Source organism: Macaca thibetana, chromosome 12 (genome assembly GCF_024542745.1).
Source record: "Macaca thibetana thibetana isolate TM-01 chromosome 12, ASM2454274v1, whole genome shotgun sequence".
In the NCBI taxonomy this organism is placed as follows: Eukaryota; Metazoa; Chordata; class Mammalia; order Primates; family Cercopithecidae; genus Macaca; species Macaca thibetana.
Genome location: NC_065589.1, coordinates 6621621 through 6641348, shown reverse-complemented (window position 1 = coordinate 6641348; position 19728 = coordinate 6621621). Strand labels below are relative to the sequence as shown.

The following is a 19728-nucleotide window of genomic DNA, read 5'->3' as shown; positions in this document are numbered from 1 at the left end:
TTCGTGCTGTGCAATAGTTGATGAAGATAACAGTTGATAAGGTATACCTCAAAATTCATTTCTTCTCATGTAACAAGTTTTTTAGTGCTCATACTTAGTTACCTGTGGATAGGACAGCATGAACAGGGGGTCGTTTCTTTCTGGTTTAGAAGTTGAGAAGTAGGTCATTACCGTATTCAGTCCTGACTTTCCCAGCCCCCGGCAAACAGATGCTACAGTGACCAGGCAGCAGTGGAGAGCGCAGAGTGCTCAGTTGTTTAGATTTCCATGTTACACAAACTTCTGAGGGGAAGAGCGTGATGGATTTCTTTTCTTTTTTTTTCTTTTTTTTTTTTTTTTTTTTTAACTAAAATTAGAATAGGCCAGGCACAATGGCTCACACCTGTAATCCTAAGCACTTTGGGAGGCCGAGGCAGGTGGATTACAAGGTCAAGAGTTTGAGACAAAGGCCAGGCACGGTGGCTCAAGCCTGTAATCCCAGCACTTTGGAAGGCTGAGGCGGGCGGATCAAAAGGTCAGGAGATCGAGACCATCCTGGCTAACATGGTGAAACCCCGTCTCTACTAAAAAAATACAAAAAACTAGCCGAGCGAGGTGGCAGGCGCCTGTAGTCCCAGCTACTTGGGAGGCTGAGGCAGGAGAATGGCGTAAACCCGGGAGGCAGAGTTTGCAGTGAGCTGAGATCTGGCCACTGCACTCCAGCCTGGGCGACAGAGCGAGACTCCGTCTCAAAAAAAAAAAAAGAGTTTGAGACAAGCCTGGCCAACATAGTGAAACCCCATCTCTACTAAAAATACAAAAACGTTAGCCAAGCGTGGTGGTATGCTCCTGTAATTTCAGCTACTTGGGAGGCTGAGGCAAGAGAATCGCTTGAACCCGTGAGGCAGAGGTTGCAGTGAGCCAGGGTCGCGCCATTGCACTCCAACCAGGGAGACAGTGCAAGACTGCTTCAAAAAAAAAAAGAATACAACAGTATCTTATTCTGTACCACAGTAGTAAAGTACCACAGTAGTAAATACCTTATTTGGAGTATTGCTTATAAATAAAATCTTTAATTTACTTAAAGCTGTCATGCCCCACCCCCCCCCATAGTAAAAAACAAAAGAAAAGGCTAGGCACGGTGGCTGATACCTGTACTCCCAACACTTTGGGAAGCCAAGGTGGGCAGATCACTTGAGGTTAGGAGTTCGAGACCAGCCTGGCCAACATGTTGAAACCCTGTTTCTACTAAAAATACAAAAATTAGCCGGGCTTGGTGGTGTGCACCTATAATCCCACCTCCTTGGGAGGCTGAGGCAGAAGGATTGCTTGAACCTGGGAGGCGGAGATTGCAGTGAGCCAAGATGATGCCACTGCACTTAAGCCTCAGCGACAGAGCAAGACTCTGACTCAAAAAACAAACAAAAGAAAGAAAAAATTATACTTAAAGAAGAAAGACCTTCTGTGCATCATAAACGGAAGGCACATTCACTGTGCACAGCAGCCCCCCCGCCGATGTGTGGCAGACAACCTTGGCAGAGCAGCTTGACACTGCGGGTCCAATTCTGCCATCGAGAAAGCTGCACAGACCTTATCGGAAGCCGTTGATGCTTTGGTCCTATTGATGATTCCACTTCTCCTTCTCGGAACCGTGCTTTAGATGCGTCACTGCAAGCTGTGGCCTGGGTGTTGTGATGGTGGTGGTAGTGGTGGTGGTGGTGTGGCAGTGTTCCTTTCTTTCTTGCCTCTGGCTCTTCTGTCCCTCACTTTCCCTCACCCATTGCCAAAAATGGGTTTGGAGGTCATTGTGCAATAGGTCTGGAGGTCAGCCTCAACAAAAGACCAGTCTTCAGCCCTCTCAGCCTCCGTGCAGTGTTATTAGCTGTTCCTGATTTGGATGTGTGAGCACAAGCTGCCACGTGGGCTCGGAGGGGTACAGAGATTAACTGGAGGCTTGCCAACCGTTTGTCACACAAATAGCAGTGCCAGTAAACTGGGATACGATAAATCATTTTTCTCAAGATTGAAACCTTTTATCAGTTGTGTCAGTTTCATTATTCAATAAGCGATTAGTAGCGGCCATTGTCATTTATTTATCTGTAGTTAACAACTCAAAGCTTCCGCCAGCAGGGCGCCCGCTTGACACCTGCACCCAGGTGGAAACCCGTCCACTGCCCACCTCTCCAGCAGAAATTAGGCCACACTCACCTCCCACGGCCACTTGGCCCGTTAGAGATTCGTGTCTGACAGGTGTCTTCTGATTTTTTTAACTTACGCTTTGACACATAATTTCTACTGTAGTTATGAGAATAGTAAACAGGTGGGCGTTATACTATTACCACCTACTGATCCTTTTATGAAAATATTCTTGCCTTTTAATTTAAATGCCAACCATCTTGATTAGAGAAATGGTGTTGTTCCTACCTGCACCCAAGCCCTGATGTCAGCATGACCTGGTGGTAGAGCCAGGCCCTGCCAGCCGGCCGCCCACTGGGGACCTTCTGTTCACCATTACTCCCAGTTCATCTGGAGTAAGGAGAGAGGATGGAGCACAGCTCCCAGCCTGCAGGAACAGACCTCTGGAGACGCCAAGGGCCTGGAATCAGTGTGTAGGTGTGTGTAGGTGGAAGTAACCATATAGTGGAATTGTGATTAATGGGAAACAGTCATTTTAGGATGTTGCCAAATTGTGCTCATCCAAAAACGCCTCTGCATATTTTGTAAAATTTGGGAACCACTGAAAGAGATTAATCCTTGCCAATTTTTTTACTTTTTTACTGAAGTCTAATTTATCAGAAGAAATAAATCCACCACTAGCTAAATGTAGGAAAAGAAAAAAAAAAAATCACTGAATATATGTATCATGGAGACCTGTTTAATTATTCTACCAGAGTTCTGGCTTTTCCCATAATGGAGACAGGAGTGTGTGTGCGTGCATAGGTACATACATACATGCGTATTGCCTTTAATGAAGATCTTTGTGTTGTTGTTGTTGTTGAGACGGAGTTTCACTCTCGTTGCCCAGCCTGGAGTGCAACGGCGCAATCTTGGCTCACTGCAACCTCTGCCTCCCGGGTTCAAGTGATTCCCCTTCCTCAGCCTCCCAGGCAGCTGGAATTACAGGCGCACGTCACCACGCCCACCTAATTTTGTATTTTTAGTAGACACGGGGTTTCTCCGTGTTGGTCAGGATAGTCTTAAACTCCTGACTTCAGGTGATCCGCCCACCTCAGCCTCCCAAAGTGTTGGGACTACAGGCATGAGCCACCGTGCCTGGCCTAATGAAGATCTTTTAAAATACAGTATAACTCGTAATTTAAGATGTCATTCTAAATTGCATTTCTAGTACTTTCCAGCACCTTTCTCTACTACCTTAAGGTTACTGTTCGGTATTTTTGTAGCGTGGCCAGACATTTTTGTGAGGCCCGGAGTCCTGTCTTGTGTCTTCCATGCCCGCAGCATCTAGCTGACCGTGTGGTAACTGCCCACTGGATGTGGGGACTGCCTACGTGGATCCTTGTGAAAGCTTTTGGTTTATTGTTTAAGAAGAAGTGGCTTTGAGAGCTTCTGAGCCACTCCAGCTCCCCAGCGCAGTCCGTCTCCAGAATAACCAAGAAAAACTTTTTTTTTTTCCTAACTAAAAAATCTGAAGCCCATTCAAATGGAAGGTTCTGGTCCGCCCTCTTAATTGCATAGTAGCTCAGTCCCTTCTGTAGGGATTGCATTTTTCAGCGGACCTCCCAGTGCATTTGTTTATGGGGTATTCTTTGAAACTGCGAGCCATGGTCATCTTCCACGTAGCACTTCAGGGTCTTGGAGACCGGTGATATATGTGAAGGGCCCACAGTTTGGATGCAGTTAGGTCGCTGTTGCCTGCTGTTTTACTCTGAAAGTGGACCCCAGGCATTTTTAATTTCAGTGATTAACGAAATCGTGTCAGTAAATTGAGAGACTGACGTAAGATTGACCAACTTTGAGTTTTGCCAAACAAGGATGTTTAAAACAATAACCACCGTGGACTGCCACCATCGTTTCATAGAAGAAGACCGCGTAAGCGCCGACGGGAGAGAGCAAGTGTAAGCTCTGGCCGAGATACAATTAACTGACTTACCCTGACGCTGCTCAGAGCGTCTAATTTTATTGCAGATGGGAGGAAAACATTTTGTATTTGTGTTTAGGAAGCTCTGCTCAGTTACCACCTAGTGGAGAAATCTAGGAGAAAAAGCTAAAGATTACCTGAGGCATATGTCAGGTTTTCTTGACTGCAGGGACAGGGGTGAGAAGATGGATGCGTTGGAGGTGAGCCAGCAGGCTCCGGAGCCCCTCTCACTGAGCCCCTACCTTACCTCTGAAAGCTGTGGGGCTTCAGCCTAGCTCTTACACCTCTGAAATGGAGATAGAATAGCACTTCACTCATGGAAAGGCTGGGAAAATGGAATGAGATAAAATAATGCCTTAGGGCCAGCTTTCTAAATCTAAAGCTATGGTAAGTGCTCAGCATGGTAGCTGGCTCAGCAGAAGATAGGGATGGTGATAGTGACAATGGTGAGAGGTGCAGGTGGTGGTGGTGACGACGATGATAGCAGTGGTGATGATAGCAGTAATGCTGATGGCGATGGTATGATGATTAATGTACAGTGGTGATGATGGTGAGGTTATGAAGGTGGTTGTGACAGTGGTGGTAATGATTGTGGTGACATTGGTGAGAGTTGGTGGTGGTGGTGGTTGTGAGTGTGGTGAGGATGGTGAGAGTTGGTGGTGGCGGTAGTGGTGATGGCAATGGCAATGATAGTATGATGATCAATATGGTATGGTGGTGATGATGGTGAGAGGTTATAGCGCTGGTAGTGACGGGTAGTGGTGGTGATTGTGGTGACAGTGGTGAGAGTTAATGATGGTGGTGGTAGTGGTGATGGCAAGAATGATGATGATGGTATGGTGACCAATATGATATGGTTGTGATGATGGTGAGAGGTGCTGGTGGTGGTGACAATGGTGGTAGTGATTGTGGTGATGATGGTGAGAGGTGATGTTGATGATGGTGGTGATGATGGTGGTGGTGATGGTGGTGGTGACGATGATAGTGGTAATGGTGATGATGGCAGTGTGATGACCAATGTGGTAAGGTGGTGATGATGGTGAGAGGTGGTGGTGATAGTGGAGGTGATGGTGGTGGTGGTGATGATAGTGGTGGTGGTAATGGCGATGATGGCAGTGTGATGCCCAATATGGTATGGTGGTGATGATGGTGAGAGGTTATAGTGGTGGTGACAATGGTGGTAGTGATTGTGGTGACAATGGTGAGAGGTGGTGGTGGTGGTGATGATGGCAGTGTGATGCCCAATATGGTATGGTGGTGATGATGGTGAGAGGTTATAGTGGTGGTGACAATGGTAGTAGTGATTGTGGTGACAATGGTGAGAGGTGGTGGTGGTGGTGATGATGGCAGTGTGATGCCCAATATGGTATGGTGGTGATGATGGTGAGAGGTTATAGTGGTGGTGACAATGGTGGTAGTGATTGTGGTGACAATGGTGAGAGGTGGTGGTGGTGGTGATGATGGTGGTGGTGGTGGTAATGGCGATGATGGCAGTGTGGTGCCCAATATGGTATGGTGGTGATGATGGTGAGAGGTGGTGGTGATGATGGTGGTGGTGATGGTGGAGGTGATGGTGGTGGTGATGATGATAGTGGTGGTGGTAATGGCGATGATGGCAGTGTGATGACCAATATGGTATGGTGGTGATGATGCTGATTATGATGATGATGGGAGCCAGAGATGAGGAACCTGTATCTTGATGCTTCCCTGAATGTTGGGGGTCAGGTCTGAGCTGTGTAAAGTGGGGCAGTGTTCTGACTTCCATTCATTTAAACTTGTAAGTCACAATTTTTACATTTTTGGGTGCTCCTGATGCGTGCCCAAAACAAAACTACACCAAGAATATAGTTTTATAGTCATGAGTTCAGAATAGTCTCATAGACCATTGATCCTGCTTCTAATGACTGTCAGAAAGAATGTGTGAAGGCCAGCTGCTGGACCGGTGTCCTCACATGCGGGCGTCCCCCAAGGTTTGTTTGTTAGTAGCCATAAGCGTGCAGCGTCCATCTGGGAGGACACACACCCCCTGCAGGTCAGCTTTTGTCTCAGCATCACTGGAGAGCTGCGTGTTACGATCTTATTTTCATCTTTCCAGTTACACTAAGTCCTCACTCAATGCCGTCAATAGGTTCTTAAAACTTTGACTTGAAGCAAAATGACTTATAATGAAGCCAGTTTTTTTCCTCATCAGCATCATCACGAAACAACTTGGAAGGAAACAAAGTTATTTGAGGACCTGCTGTACACAGTTTCGCTTAAAGTCACACATGTCCAAGAACCTGTCGATGGCACTGAGGACTTTGTGTACAAAAATCACTATGCGTGACAGCTCAAATAATAAAAAATTGCTTAGAGACAGTGGTCCTGCGTCCCCCTCCTCCCGTCCAGTCCCCAACCCTGAGCGTTGATGGTAGGGTGTGAATCCCCCACCCCCTGAGCCTGTTCCTAAAAGGCCGTGGAGCCCCGGCTCTGTGCAGAGGCTGGGCAAACACCAGCCCGAGCCTGACTTGAGCAGGATGGACACGGACGTCGTTGGCACTCACTTCCCTGCAGGGAGGTGCACAATGAGGAATAAAACACAGGTGTTTTCAGATAGTGGCATGTGCCTGGGGCGATGAGCCCCGATGGTGTGGCGGGCCAGGTGCTGGAGATTGTGTTTGCAGTGAGGGCCACTAAGGAGGGCAGAGGAGTTGCCCATGACAGCAAGAAGGAGCCTTGCTTGTGCTGAGCTGTGAGGAAGGTCTTCCAGGCGCAGAGAGTGCCTGATGAGAGAGGGCCTGCGGGGGAGGAACCGGGGCGGAGTGAGGGAGGCAGACGCCACATGGCATGAGTAGGGCGAGAGTCTGTGCCACCAAGGACTGTCATGCATCTGTTGTGGGCTGAATTGTGACCTCTAGAAGGAGATGAGTTGGAGTTCTAACTCCCAGTACCTCAGAATGTGGCCTTATATAGAACCAGGGTCATGGCAGATATCATTAGCCATACAGGAGGGGAAGGGATGGACCCTCAGAGGTGAGACAGGCACACAGAAAGCACCACGTGGAGACTCGGGTGGTGGCTGGGGCAGCGCGGCCGTGGGCAGAAAAAGCTGAGATAAACGCCACCAACAGAAACCAAGAGAAAGGAAAGGGACAGGCCCTCCGGGGAGCCTTCATGGGGAGCACAGCCTTCAGGCCTCTGAGGAACCCAGAGGAAACGCATTTCTGTGGTTTCACGCCGCCCAGCGTGCAGTGCATTGTGGCAGGTGCAGGCTACTAGTGGCCCCCGCCCAGTCTCTTGTGTCCTCTGCACGGTAGGGAGCCGGGGAAGGTGTGTTAACGTGAGCCTGTTAACATTGAAAATTCCCCTGTGGCGGCTGGGCAGAGTGGGCCGCAGGGGCTGAAGTAGGCAGAGGTGACGGCGGCTTCCCCAGGCATCGGCACCACGGGAGAGACACAGAGACACAGACTGTGGGTTGGAAGCAGAGCTGGCAGGACTTGCTGATGGAGTTAATATGGGAAGTGAGGGGACACAGAGGCCAGGGCTGGGAGACCAGGAGGCCGAGAGCGGTAGAACATCACATCCTGGAGGGGCGGGGATTTCACCTTTTGTTTTGTTTCTGCATAAATTAGATCATACCATGTATATTCTGGAATTTTACTTTTCTAATTTAGTGCCCCATGGGTCTCCAGTTCTTCGACAAGCTGTTTGAAAGGCTGCAGGACACTGTGTAGAATGCGTGGCCTCTAATAGGTTATGCCAACCCCTTTCATTGGGCATTGAAATTGCCCCAACTGTGTTTTAGCAGTTGGCAATAATACTGTCCTGAACGTTGTTTTAAATACACTCTGAAGCGCTCATGCTTTGCTCCTGTGGGCGTCTCTGCCTGATAAGAAGCTTGCGTTGCGTATTCAACTCATGCATCCGTGGCTGGTCCTGGACTTGGGTGAGGACACCATGAGAAACAGCCAGACTTGGGACATCTGTGTTGACAGGGCCATGGGTGAGAACAGAGAGTTTCTCAAGTGACATGCCTGGAACTGCTGGCTTCCCTGCACAAGCAGTGCTACCAGGGGCCCATTTGTTACTGAGTCATTCATTCAGCAAACTCGTTCAGAACATGTGTGGTAGGCACGTGCTGGGCTCTGAGAATAAACAGACAAACACAACATTACCCACGCACCCAGCCTGAGCCCAGGAGGCTGCTGGTCATGTCCTGGAACTGGCAGTGTCTCAGAGCTCAGACATCATCCCCAGCTGGACAGTGCAAATGACTTTCCTTCTTCCCCATCCCCTTTCCTATCCTCACTCTCTTCCATGTATCCATGCGCACATGTGTGCACCTGTGTGAGTAGGGGAGAGACTGTGTGCTTTCATAAGCGAATCCTGATTTTCTGACAAAAGAGACATGAAACAAGTATGTTAACAAGTAATGTCACCCCCTCTCATGAGGGGTCACTGGCTGTGCTTATAGAAGGTCTTGGAAAGAATGACTTCATGCATTCCTGTTCATTGGCAGTCTTTGGCCTTTGAGGGTGGAACTCTGCATCTTCTTGTCCTCCTGGGTGAATACAGGACACTTAAACTTTTAAAGCGGGGACACAGAGATGGGCAGGTCTGTGAGAGTCCCCCTGAAAAGTGAGATTTCATATAAGTATTGAATTTTACCAAAAGTTTCAGAAGTCCAATTCGTATTAGATTTCTATAACTGGAAACATGTATATGACATTTCTTGCATTGAATTCAGTATGTGCTCAAGTTAAGGGTGGTTTGAAAAATGACCAAGCCTCCTAAGGTGAAGTTTGTGGGTGAACAGGAGGGCCGGGGTCGCTGGGTTCCAGGCACAGCCACGAGATACCTGCTCTGCACCCAGCTCTTGTTTTGTTTTGCTCACCAAGAAAAAGAAGACTCAGGAACCACAGAACTAACACAGAAGTCAGTTAGAAACTTATTCACATATTTGCCCACTGTGTGCCAACAGAGCCTTACTCTGTTGCCTAGGCAGGAGTGCAATGGCACGATCTCAGCTCTTACCGCAGCCTCTGCCTCCCAGGTTCAAGCAGTTCTTGTGCCTCAGCCCCCCAAGTAGCTGGGATTACAGGTACATGCCACCACGCCCAGCTAATTTTTGTATTTTTAGTAGAGACGGGGTTTTGCCGTGTTGCCCAGGCTGGTCTCAAACTCCTAGCCTCAGGTGATCTGCCTGCCTCAGCCTCCCAATGTGCTAGGATTACAAGAGTGAACCACCACGCCCGGCCTGGAGGGCCTTGACCTCACACAGCAGGGGAGGATGCTGGCCCGCACCAAGGCACCAAGATTTTACCCCCTGTGTGTGTGGTCACACGTCCTCCTCATGGCCATGCTGAGATGGAGGTGGACTCAGAGCACAGACAAGGGACCCAGAGCCCAGGGCCTGGAGTCACCCCCAGCCACCCTGCACCACTGCCACCCGTATGGGGTGACCTTAAGACCCACACCCGAGCTCTCTCCACCCCACACTCTCCCTTGGATTTGCGCCTGTTCTTTCTCTGGCCGTGCACCTGGTGGTGCAGAGAGGAGGGCCTGGTGGGGGGCACTTCCACACTGATCCAATTCAGTCATTAACCCCACTGAAACCTGACACGGCCTGCGTTCAGGTCACTGTGGAGGGGTCACTGCTGTCCTGCTACTTTTGTTTTCTGGCAGTTTACATGTCCTACCCTATCTGTAAGTATGTAACTTTTTTTCCAAAGAATTTAAAAGGAAAGAATATGAGAGAACCCCTAAATATGTAAATAAATACATATGTGGTATAGATTGATGCGGTCAGACAGTCAGCCCCTGGACTCCGTGGCTCTGTGGAATGGGTGGTTTAGTATTCCTTTTTCTGGCAACTCACTTGGGGCTTTTACAGGTGCAGTGAGTTTTGGTGAAAATAGCCAGTGGGCACCTCATACCTTGTGCCCCACATATTCCTGTTTAGGACAGTGTATTCTGGATGCCTGGGTGACTGCAAATCTCCTCCTGTGTAACTTTGTCACTGTTTTTCCTGTCTCAGGAAAGATGCTCATTTTGTCTCCCGACTGTAGCAGTTGGGGTTCTTGAGACCGTTCCTGAGTTCAGACCTTCCCAGGGGAGATGAGCGACCACAGATGTGCCTCGGTGAATTTCACAAAGCCAGCTTAGTGTGACCCAAGTCTCCAGCTTTACTGAACTTTGTCATTGTTATTAAAAAGATGATTTTAGTGTGCTGATTAGAAGCTGGGATCCAAATTCAACATAAGCACAAACCTTTTTTTCCCAGTGGGCCAAAACTCATTTCTGATCATTAAAAGCTAATCCTGAAAATTAGCTGGAACGTGGTTCAAGCATACGTTGTAATCTGTTAAAGGCAAAAATAATAATTTCAAGCAGTGTTCTGCGTCTTTGTGGAAACAGCTGGTCTGCCCCAAAGAGCAGCAGGAGGCTATGCCCTCCTCCCACAATTCCAAATAAAATATAAGGAGACAGCACAGTATCCGGAAGAACTGGCCTTGGTAAATTATTGCCTCCAAAGAATATTAGTTAGCAAACATACTTTGAAAGCCATCTTCACAATCGTAAATTAAATAGTACTTCTTTCAGTCACAACTGAATGCCGGTTGGGGCAGGCTTTTGAGTTGTTAAGCAGTTCAGTACCAAATATGACATATAATGTGTGTGCCACAGTAAGATTTCAAATTGTCATTAATTTGTAAAATTTAGTGAGGAGAAGAAATATATTGTGACGAGATAATAGTTTTCTCTGTGTGTACTCCAAGCTATCAAATACTTCCAGCCTTTAATTTGGCAGTGTTACTCTTGGCATTTTATTCAATGGAAACAACTAAAATGAATGGAAGAAAAAATAATATTCCTGTTCAAGATACTTATTAGAGTGTATTTGATAGACTTTGTTTTCTAGGAAAGCTTTAGACTTTTAGAAAAATTGAGGAGATATTATAGGTAATTCCCATAGGCTTCCCACCACTTCCCCCGACAAGTTTCTGCTGTTTTGTGTGTGTGTGTGTTTTGGTTTTTGTTTGTTTTTATGACAGGGTCTCACTCTGTCACCAAGGCTGGAGTGCAGTGGCGCAATCTTGGCTCATTGCACCCTCCACCTCCCATACTCAAGCGATTCTCATCCTTCAGCCTCCCAAATAGCTGGGACTACAGGAGTGTGCCACCGGCTAATTTTTTCATTTTTGGTAGAGACGGGGTTTCACCATGTTGGCCAGGCTGGTCTCAAACTCCTGACCTCAAATGATCCGCCCACCTCAGCCTCCCAAAATGCTGGAATTACAGGTGTGAACCACCATGCCCACCCTCTCCCCTGTTAATTTACCTCTTTCATTAGTATGGTACATTTCTTACAGTTAATGAGCCAATATTGCCACGTTTTTATTAATTAAATTCCACACTCTCTTTGCATCTCGTTAGCTTTAACCTCATGCCCTGTCTCTGTTCCAGGATCCACATTCTATTCCGTTGTCACGTCTCCTTAGCCTTCTCTTGGCTGGGACATTTTCTCAGACTTTTCTTGTGTTTGATGACCTTGAAGGTTTTGAGGCGTGCTGGGCCAGGTGTATGATAGGAGTCCTTCTGTTGGAATTTGTGCAATGCTTTTCTCAGGATTAGTCTTGAGTTAGGAGTTTTGTGGAGAAAGACCACAGGGTGATGTGCTATTTCCATCCTATCCTGCGAGGGTATCTACCGTCAATTTTATTTATGGCTCCTGATGTTGACCTTGATCCTTTGACTGGAGGTAGTGTCTGTCAAGTTTCTCTGCTGTGAAGTCATTGTGCCCCTCCCCAGCCCATGCTGTACTTTTGGAAGGAAGTCACTCTGCACTTAAGGAGTGGGGTGTTAGACCCCCTGTCCTTGAGGGCGGGGTGTCTATGTAAATTATTTAGAATTCTTTTGCAGGGGAGATTTGTCTCTGTCCCCCATTTATGAATATATTCAGTGGTCTATTTATATTCCTATGGACCTGTGAATATTTATTTTGTATTCTAGCCTGCTGTCCAATACTGCTGTGGCTCAGATTATTCCACCTGTGGCTCCTAGGGGCTCTTCTGGCTCCTCCCGTGCCCTTTGCTCCTGCACCCCATCTCTGTGGGTTTGCTTTTGTTTGAGCACTTTCCTTCCTTTCGGTCAGTACAGGGTGCATTTTGTATCTTTCCTGCCACAATCTTAGAATCAGCTGTTTCCCCAAAGAGCTTTGGTTCCTTTTACCAGAGAAGAGTATTAGAAATCAGTGTCTTGGAGCTAGGTGTGCTCATTGTTTCTGGGGTGCCATTTCTTGGTTCTCTTGGCCAACAGAGTAAAGAAATAAATGTGTGTATACTAACCTGCATATGCATATATATCTACAAATGTTTCTAAATGTAACCATTTGTATCTATATTTAACAGATTTCATATTCTCACTGGCATAAAATTGGAAATAACTAAGTGTTTTCACATAAGGAATGGCTACAACTATGTTATACTACCTCCATGATGCAACCGTTAAAAGCAACAGTTTGGAAAACTATGGAAACACAATACTTCAGATTAAAAAGTAGTACAGGTCTCTGTTGGATTTATGCTTACAATGTGATAGCTGTGTGTGTGTACGGATAAGAACTTTAAAGGAAAAATGGAAAAGGTAGATTAGCCATGGCTTATTCTTAATATTAAGCTAACATAAAATTAACTTTGCTTCTGCATTAATATTAGTCTTCCTATGAGTTCTTGCTGAAACCTGAACGAATTTGATGTATTTAATTTTAAATGAAAGAAATGAGACTTGTTTTTATTCCGTCGTTGTGTTAGCCCTGCAGTGCTTTTTCAGGCCCTCCCAGATCAGTAATGACCTTGTTTACTCATCCACAGTAACCAAAGAGCATGCTAAAAAGTTGTGAGGTTACGGTCAGAGCAGTTTTATGGGAGGAAATCTGTGCGTGTTTAAAGGAAGGTATTTCCATAATAGCGAGGAGAGCCCAGAGTTGGGAATGCTTCCTTTGTTTTTCCACGCTGACCTTTGTATTAATACTTGATTGACTGAATAAATGCCGTGTATCTTATGGTTTTCATGATTTCTCAAACCATACATCAGGATACTTTTGGGAATTTCCGGAGAAGTCCTTAAATGGAGAAGCTAAAATTATCTCTAGTAGATATTTCCACCAGTCTTCAGTTCAGATGGCTGACATATAAGAGGAACGCGATTGACTGGATAACCCTGAAGTGTATCATTTCACCCGCTCTAGTTGTCAGAACTCAACTACAAAGATGGCAGGTCAAATACTTCCAGAAGGGTGGTTGTTTGCCATTGTGGAGGCTGGTGGTCCAGCGATCACAGCCCCCCAATTACGGCCCCACGTGAGAGCGCAAGCAGCAGTCATTACATAATTATACCTTTGATGAGTTGCTTGAGCTGCCCATTGCCTTTGAAATATGATAACACAATTTGGAGTTTGATTAAAAAAACAAGTTTTTTGGAATGTTTGAAAAAGATTTTGTGTTTAAGAAAGAAAAAAAAGAACCAAAAGGCCTGCAATATATTCTGTTAGAGGAAATTAAAAAGAAGAAAGGGATGAGGGAAAAAAAGAGATGAATGTTTCCCATTATCACCCATTTCTGTCTCAGGAGGGCTGAAGTGGCCCCTCCTCACCAGCCTCCCCATCCCGGCATCCCCAGCCCCCAGCCTGCTATCCGCTTCACGGAGCAGCCAGCCAGTCCTTGGAGAGGGGATGTGAGAAGGGGCAGAAGTCAGGGGACCTGCGGCTGCTCCCAGGCACCACTACTGCTCAACCCACACAATTGTGTGACCACAACTGATCAAATCTCACAAGAAAGAGGTGCATGTTACTCCACACGTCATTTGGTTTTGAAAAACTAATTTGAACCTCATTTTTTTCTAAGTGAGAATTTGGTTTGCTGTGTGTGTGTTTTCAATTTTGATTGCCAAGTATTCAGTCCTAACGTATGTTACGATTGGAGTGCATATAACACTGTGCAGCCGAATAACTAGACCTAGAAAATAAAACTGATCACGGTGAAGTTATTTTCTAGGCAGGGGATGCCTCGTGATGCTGGCTGGGGCCCACCCACACTGAAGGCCTCGTCGGTTTCTGTTCTCATGCTGTTGTCATATACCCTGCAGAAGGGGAAGCCCGGGAACCATGGACCCCCGGTGTCAATTCCCTGACAGGCCATCCTCCAAAAAAGCCTTTCCTTTGCAAAATGAACAAGCACTCCGTGAAAACAGGGAGAGAAGTTTCTGTTTTTCACTGATGCGTTTCTCATGTTCATATGACAATGTGCAAAACAAAAAGTGTACATTAGAAATGTGTCGTGAAGTTATATCTTACTTCAACTCACTGCTTTTCGCTCCCTGTAAAAACTTACACTCTTGGTGTTGTATCGAAATACCCAGTGGATTTGGGGTGCACCTGTACCCTTGATCTCTGCCTCTGCGTGTTTCTAGGCCAAAGGGAAAACCACCTCTACCTAATTGGAACTTCTGGTTTTATTGCATATTTTGGAGGTCTTGCTTCGTTTTTATTTTCCCTATTTTCCCGGCTTGATGGTATTTCCCGCGTGCACCTACATTAGCCCACTATGGAGAAGCCCTTGGCAGTTTTCACAGAGTAAGAGGTTGAAAGAAGCCACCGATGTGAAAGTTGTATTTGCTGTAAAGAAAGCCATTATGAGTTCTTGGAAACCAGATTCAAATTCCCTAATTCGAGATTGATGACTTTTATTTCATGAGTTTTACTTAGGTTATTTTATCTTCTGTGTTTTGTGGCTCCAAATTACGAAGACTGTTGGCCTTGCCAGAAACTGATCACGATAAAGTTATTTTCCTTCCTGAACATGTGTCCTATATATTTGCTTGGCCTCGGGTTTTGTTTAATCCCTTCAAAGGCCCTTTGAACTGACGTTTCAACATGACTCCTTCTCTGTGAGGTCTCCACTAGGAAGCGGCCATGATGTCAAGCCCCTTCACAGCTAAAGTAGTGAGTTCACATAGTGGAAGAATCTTCTGGGTTGCATCTTATGAAAAAAAGAAATCCACTGCCTTTTTATAAGAGAACAGAACATTTACACCGTCTTGTTGAGCAAATGAACGTTCAAATGGCCAGCACAAAAGAAATCCCCAATCTCTAACCTCACAATGAAATCGCCACGGACAAAAGATCACGGGATACCGGGCACACTAAACTGGAAGTGACACAAAACCACAGCAGAATCCGCTCACACCTGCCGAGGTTCCTGGGGGATGATCTTTATATCAAGGATCCTGGTGCCGCAGTGAGCCTGAAACACTCCAAGGAGCAGAGACGCTCCCCTCGGCAACGGTGGCATTTATACTGATGGCATCTTTAAAAATAAATTAATACACGTCTAATGTGGACAGAGAGTAGTGCTGTCTGACAAGGTGATCATTTGACTTTTCTTAGAGGTACAAATTTACACTCCCTTCTACGAATAGAGAGAGCTATTTGTTTCATTCGGAGACAAGACATTGTTAGAAATGAGTGGCACACCTCTTCAACCCAGCCCCTTCCTCCATGGAGGTAAAAAGATCCTATTAGTTCTCGTAATTGATTCTGAGGGCTGCAGCGTGCCTCATTTAGCCGGCCCTGCTCGGTTCACGCCAGGATGTAATTCATGCACACTTGGACGTCCAACATGGCCGACGCGCCTTGGACACACAGCCTCAGCGCTGCATCATTTTTTAATCAGCTATCTGAGGAATATTTATCTGATCAACAAAGAGTGCTGTCAGGAGGAGACCAGAGGTGACATTAATAAGCCTGTGGTTTCCTGGTACAATGATGGAGGAAGAGTTTAGAATAAAACCCTGCTCGTTTGAGCATGCCGGCAGACTAAAGAATATTTTTATTCTGCTTATACAGAGCCAGTCAAAAGAGTCTCAGGTGATAAGTTTTCAGGCATTCACATGTGTTAGTTTAAAAAAAAAAAAAAAAAAACTTTTAGAGAAACAAATTAACAAATTTTATTTCAGAATAAAAATTGAAGTCCCTCATGTCACAGGAACCCAGATGAAAAGCTGTAGCTTCTAAAAATAAGTAGAGGTGTAATAATTGGGAGCTGTTAACGCTAAATGATTCCAGCTACTCTAACTTCGTAGAAAGACGTAGTAAGCTGTACACTTTCCCCTTCTGTCTCTTTGAAAAGATTGTGACTGTTAGTAATTACAAGGAGTTGAATGTATTATGCCAGGCCTCGTTTGGTCATCCAGACACAAGATCTGTTGTTTATAACTATCAGATGCCTTAAGAAATGTTCTGTGAATTAAAGTTTCCATCAGGCTTTCTTCTTTATTTATTTATTTATTTATTTATTTTTTTTTGAGACGGAGTCTGGCTCTGTCGCCCGGGCTGGAGTGCAGTGGCCGGATCTCGGCTCACTGCAAGCTCCGCCTCCCGGGTTTGCACCATTCTCCTGTCTCAGCCTCCCGAGTAGCTGGGACTACAGGCGCCCGCCACCTCGCCCGGCTAGTTTTTTGTATTTTTTTTAGTAGAGACGGGGTTTCACCGTGTTAGCCAGGATGGTCTCGATCTCCTGACCTCGTGATCCGCCCGTCTCGGCCTCCCAAAGTGCTGGGATTACAGGCTTGAGCCACCGCGCCCGGCCTAGGCTTTCTTCTTTAAATGCATCACTCTGGTGTGCACCATGTGAGACCCTCACGAGTGGAGTGACACCCATCCCATCTGCCAACCTGAAGACGTAGAAAATACATACATAGCCAGTGTAGACATAAAGCACACTTTGTCCACGTTAGGATTGTGGTACCAGAAGGTGCCACAGTGATCTCTCTTTGTAATTCAAAGACTGCCTTATGAATTCAGTTTACTAACGCCTTCGGTGTTCCTCAACAGGAGGGCTCTGTGTGTGTTTGCAGGAAAATTAATACCATTGTTATGATAAGGGTAAACATTTTATCTTAGAGTTTAGGAGTGAGTCTCCCTGCGTTGTCTTAACGTGAGTTTTTCAAAGTTTTGATCCTTTTAATCCTTAGAAAATATCTTCCAGCCAGTATGATGATGCGTTTTCCACGTGTGTTTTAAATTCCCAGCAGTCAGCGGTGATTCTCTTGTTGTACCTCTTGCTGTGATACCCACATGTAGCACTCTTGTGTTTCACCTGAGTTCACGGTTCACATTTTGGCACCATTGTGGGGACAGTGCTGTCCTCCCACGAGTGGCATTCTCTCCCCAGGCCCACTGACTGTTCCGTGTACCCAGATTAGAGCTCAGAAAGTTCCATTTAATTTGCAGACTAAAGTGAGAAGAGATCAATCTCGCTGTCTGCACTGGAGCTGACAATCAGTTTGTACCACATCTGAAATTATACCGGTGGGATTTCATGTCCATTGAGATTTGCATGTGTGTTTTTAAACATGTGAGAGAGTGCTGAGCCATCCCGCCGCGTACATGGCTATGGGAGGCATTGTGAAACTCTGTTTACGGAAGAGACTTTCGCCTGTGCAGCAAGCAAAATAGCAGAGTGGAAAACACTAACAGAATGCCCACACCCTGCTGCCTTTTTAGTCAATAATAGGTGAAATTTTGATATCAGAATAATAGGTTTTGTGAGAAATAACATTAGTAACAAAATCAAAATAAGTTAGCCTGTGTTTAAGAGGAAGAAACTGTATTCATGAAAATAAAACAGGAATTTGACTAACACTTTTATTTGATTTTAATTAAAATAAAGACCTGGAAAGTTTAGTCTATAGCTAGTGCCCCTGAAGTCCCCGAGATTCACCTTTTATTCCAAAGGCCTGAGACCAGAGGGAGGCTGCCAGTGGTGGGCAGTGGCCAGGTGGCACCGAACATCAGCTCGGAGCCTCCTGGTTCCATTTGGTGCAGTGCCTCCGTAGCCCCTGGGCGTGATTCCAGGCAACAGCATCCGACATAACCCGAGGTGTTATTGATGATGATAGGATTGTATTTTCTCGTTGAGAAGCTTCTAAACAAGGGAACTTAGAGCAATCAATGTCCCCGGAGACCGATGCACGTATCAGGACCTTGGTATCGGCCAGAAAACGTCCATTTGTTTAAGAGGAAGACACAGGCACGACATTTTGCACATTAAAATGGATTATTTCATCAATAGGTTAATAGAAAGCCAGGCTGCAAGTTCACTTCCTGCTTATACATCCTGTGGTAATGGGAAAGCGGAGTGTGAAAAATGCAAGGCAGAAAGCGGGCGAGGAAAGAGGCTTCCTGCACCCCAGCATCCCTCCCCTCCCGAGGGGTGTCCAGCCTCCATTCTGCCTATTTCTATGTAAATGTTGCAGAAAGAAGTAAGTTGTACTCTGAGGAGTGCAGCCTCCTCATGGCTACTTCTTTCTGGAACTTGTGAAATACTGTCCCAGACACCAGAGCTGCAGCAGTTAAAAATTAAGCCCGTGCCTAATTCTGCATCATTATGCCTGGGGCCCCTGGTACATATCCATCAAGTATTTCTAAAGCACACATTTGAGAGCTGTGACGGGTTTGGTTTCCTTCGTTCCTCATGCAAGGTATTTGTACCCGTGGGTTCGGAAGATCCTTTTCCCAGGTTTGGAACTACCTGAGACAGATACTTAGGTAGGACCTCATAGATAGTGAAGAAACCTGAAGATATAGACATAAGGAAGACTTCACTTGTGAAAAATTAAATGTAGACCCATATCCTGTAAAACTGCAGGTGCCTGCTAGTTTAGAGGTTGTTTCTTACTAAATTATTGGTTGATTTTTTTTTTTTTGAGACGGAGTCTCTCACTGTCGCCCAGGCTGGAGTACCGTGGTGCAATCTCAGCTCACTGCAACCTCTCCCTCCAGACTAGCTGGGATTGTAGGCGTGCCCTACCACGCCTGGCTAATTTTTGTATTTTTAGTAGAGACAGTGTTTTGCCATGTTGGCCAGGCTGGTCTCGAACTTCTGTCCTCAAGTGATCCACCCACCTCAGCCTCCCAAAGTGCTGGGATTACAGGCGTGAGGACCTGGCTTATTTGTTGATTTTCATGCTGCAAAGGAATTGTTAGATGTGTTTAGTTATAACAAGTTAATATCACTTTAAATCAAGAGGCAACTAAATCACAGCTAGTTTTTACTTGTGAGTGACGTAAAATTTGCATCCTAAGTATACAGTGCTTTATCGCAGAATTTTATTTACTTCCTTAGAGGTTCAGGTGTCTCGCGTATGTTTTGTGTTGTCTCTACAAAGAAATCCAGTGTTGTTAGAAGCACTTGAGATTCATTTCTGCAACATAACTCATCACAGGGGCCTAGGCATCACGCTGGGTCATTTTGTGGCCACCAGAACTTGGTGCACACGCAGAACCTACAACCACAGCCTAAACTGTACTGTTTGAAATTGAGAATTTTGGCTCAAACACTACAGCAGGCAAGAAGAATTAACCTGTCATAAGTCAGGAACGCGTTGGGGTTGATTAGGGAGCTGACCGTTGGCCAACTCATGCCTTGGGAACCAAAGGGTCAGCCTGGCTGCCTGCTTTGTGGGCCTAAGACCTGCCTCTGGAAATGTAAAGGCCTGCCTGTCCCAGATAAGCACTGCTCACCTGCATTACACAAATGGCCACACAGAGCCCTGTGGGAGCGTGCACTGGTTTCTCTTCCAGCCTGTGGAAGTTGAGAGAGACAGACAGT

The 19728-nt window shown here is 46.1% G+C and overlaps 1 protein-coding gene across 5 annotated transcripts in view; it reads left to right on the top strand.

Annotated features, from left to right (window-relative positions):
• AGAP1 (ArfGAP with GTPase domain, ankyrin repeat and PH domain 1) overlaps positions 1 to 19728 on the top strand; it is a 469017-nt gene that overhangs the window by 328125 nt on the left and 121164 nt on the right. The window lies entirely within an intron of this gene.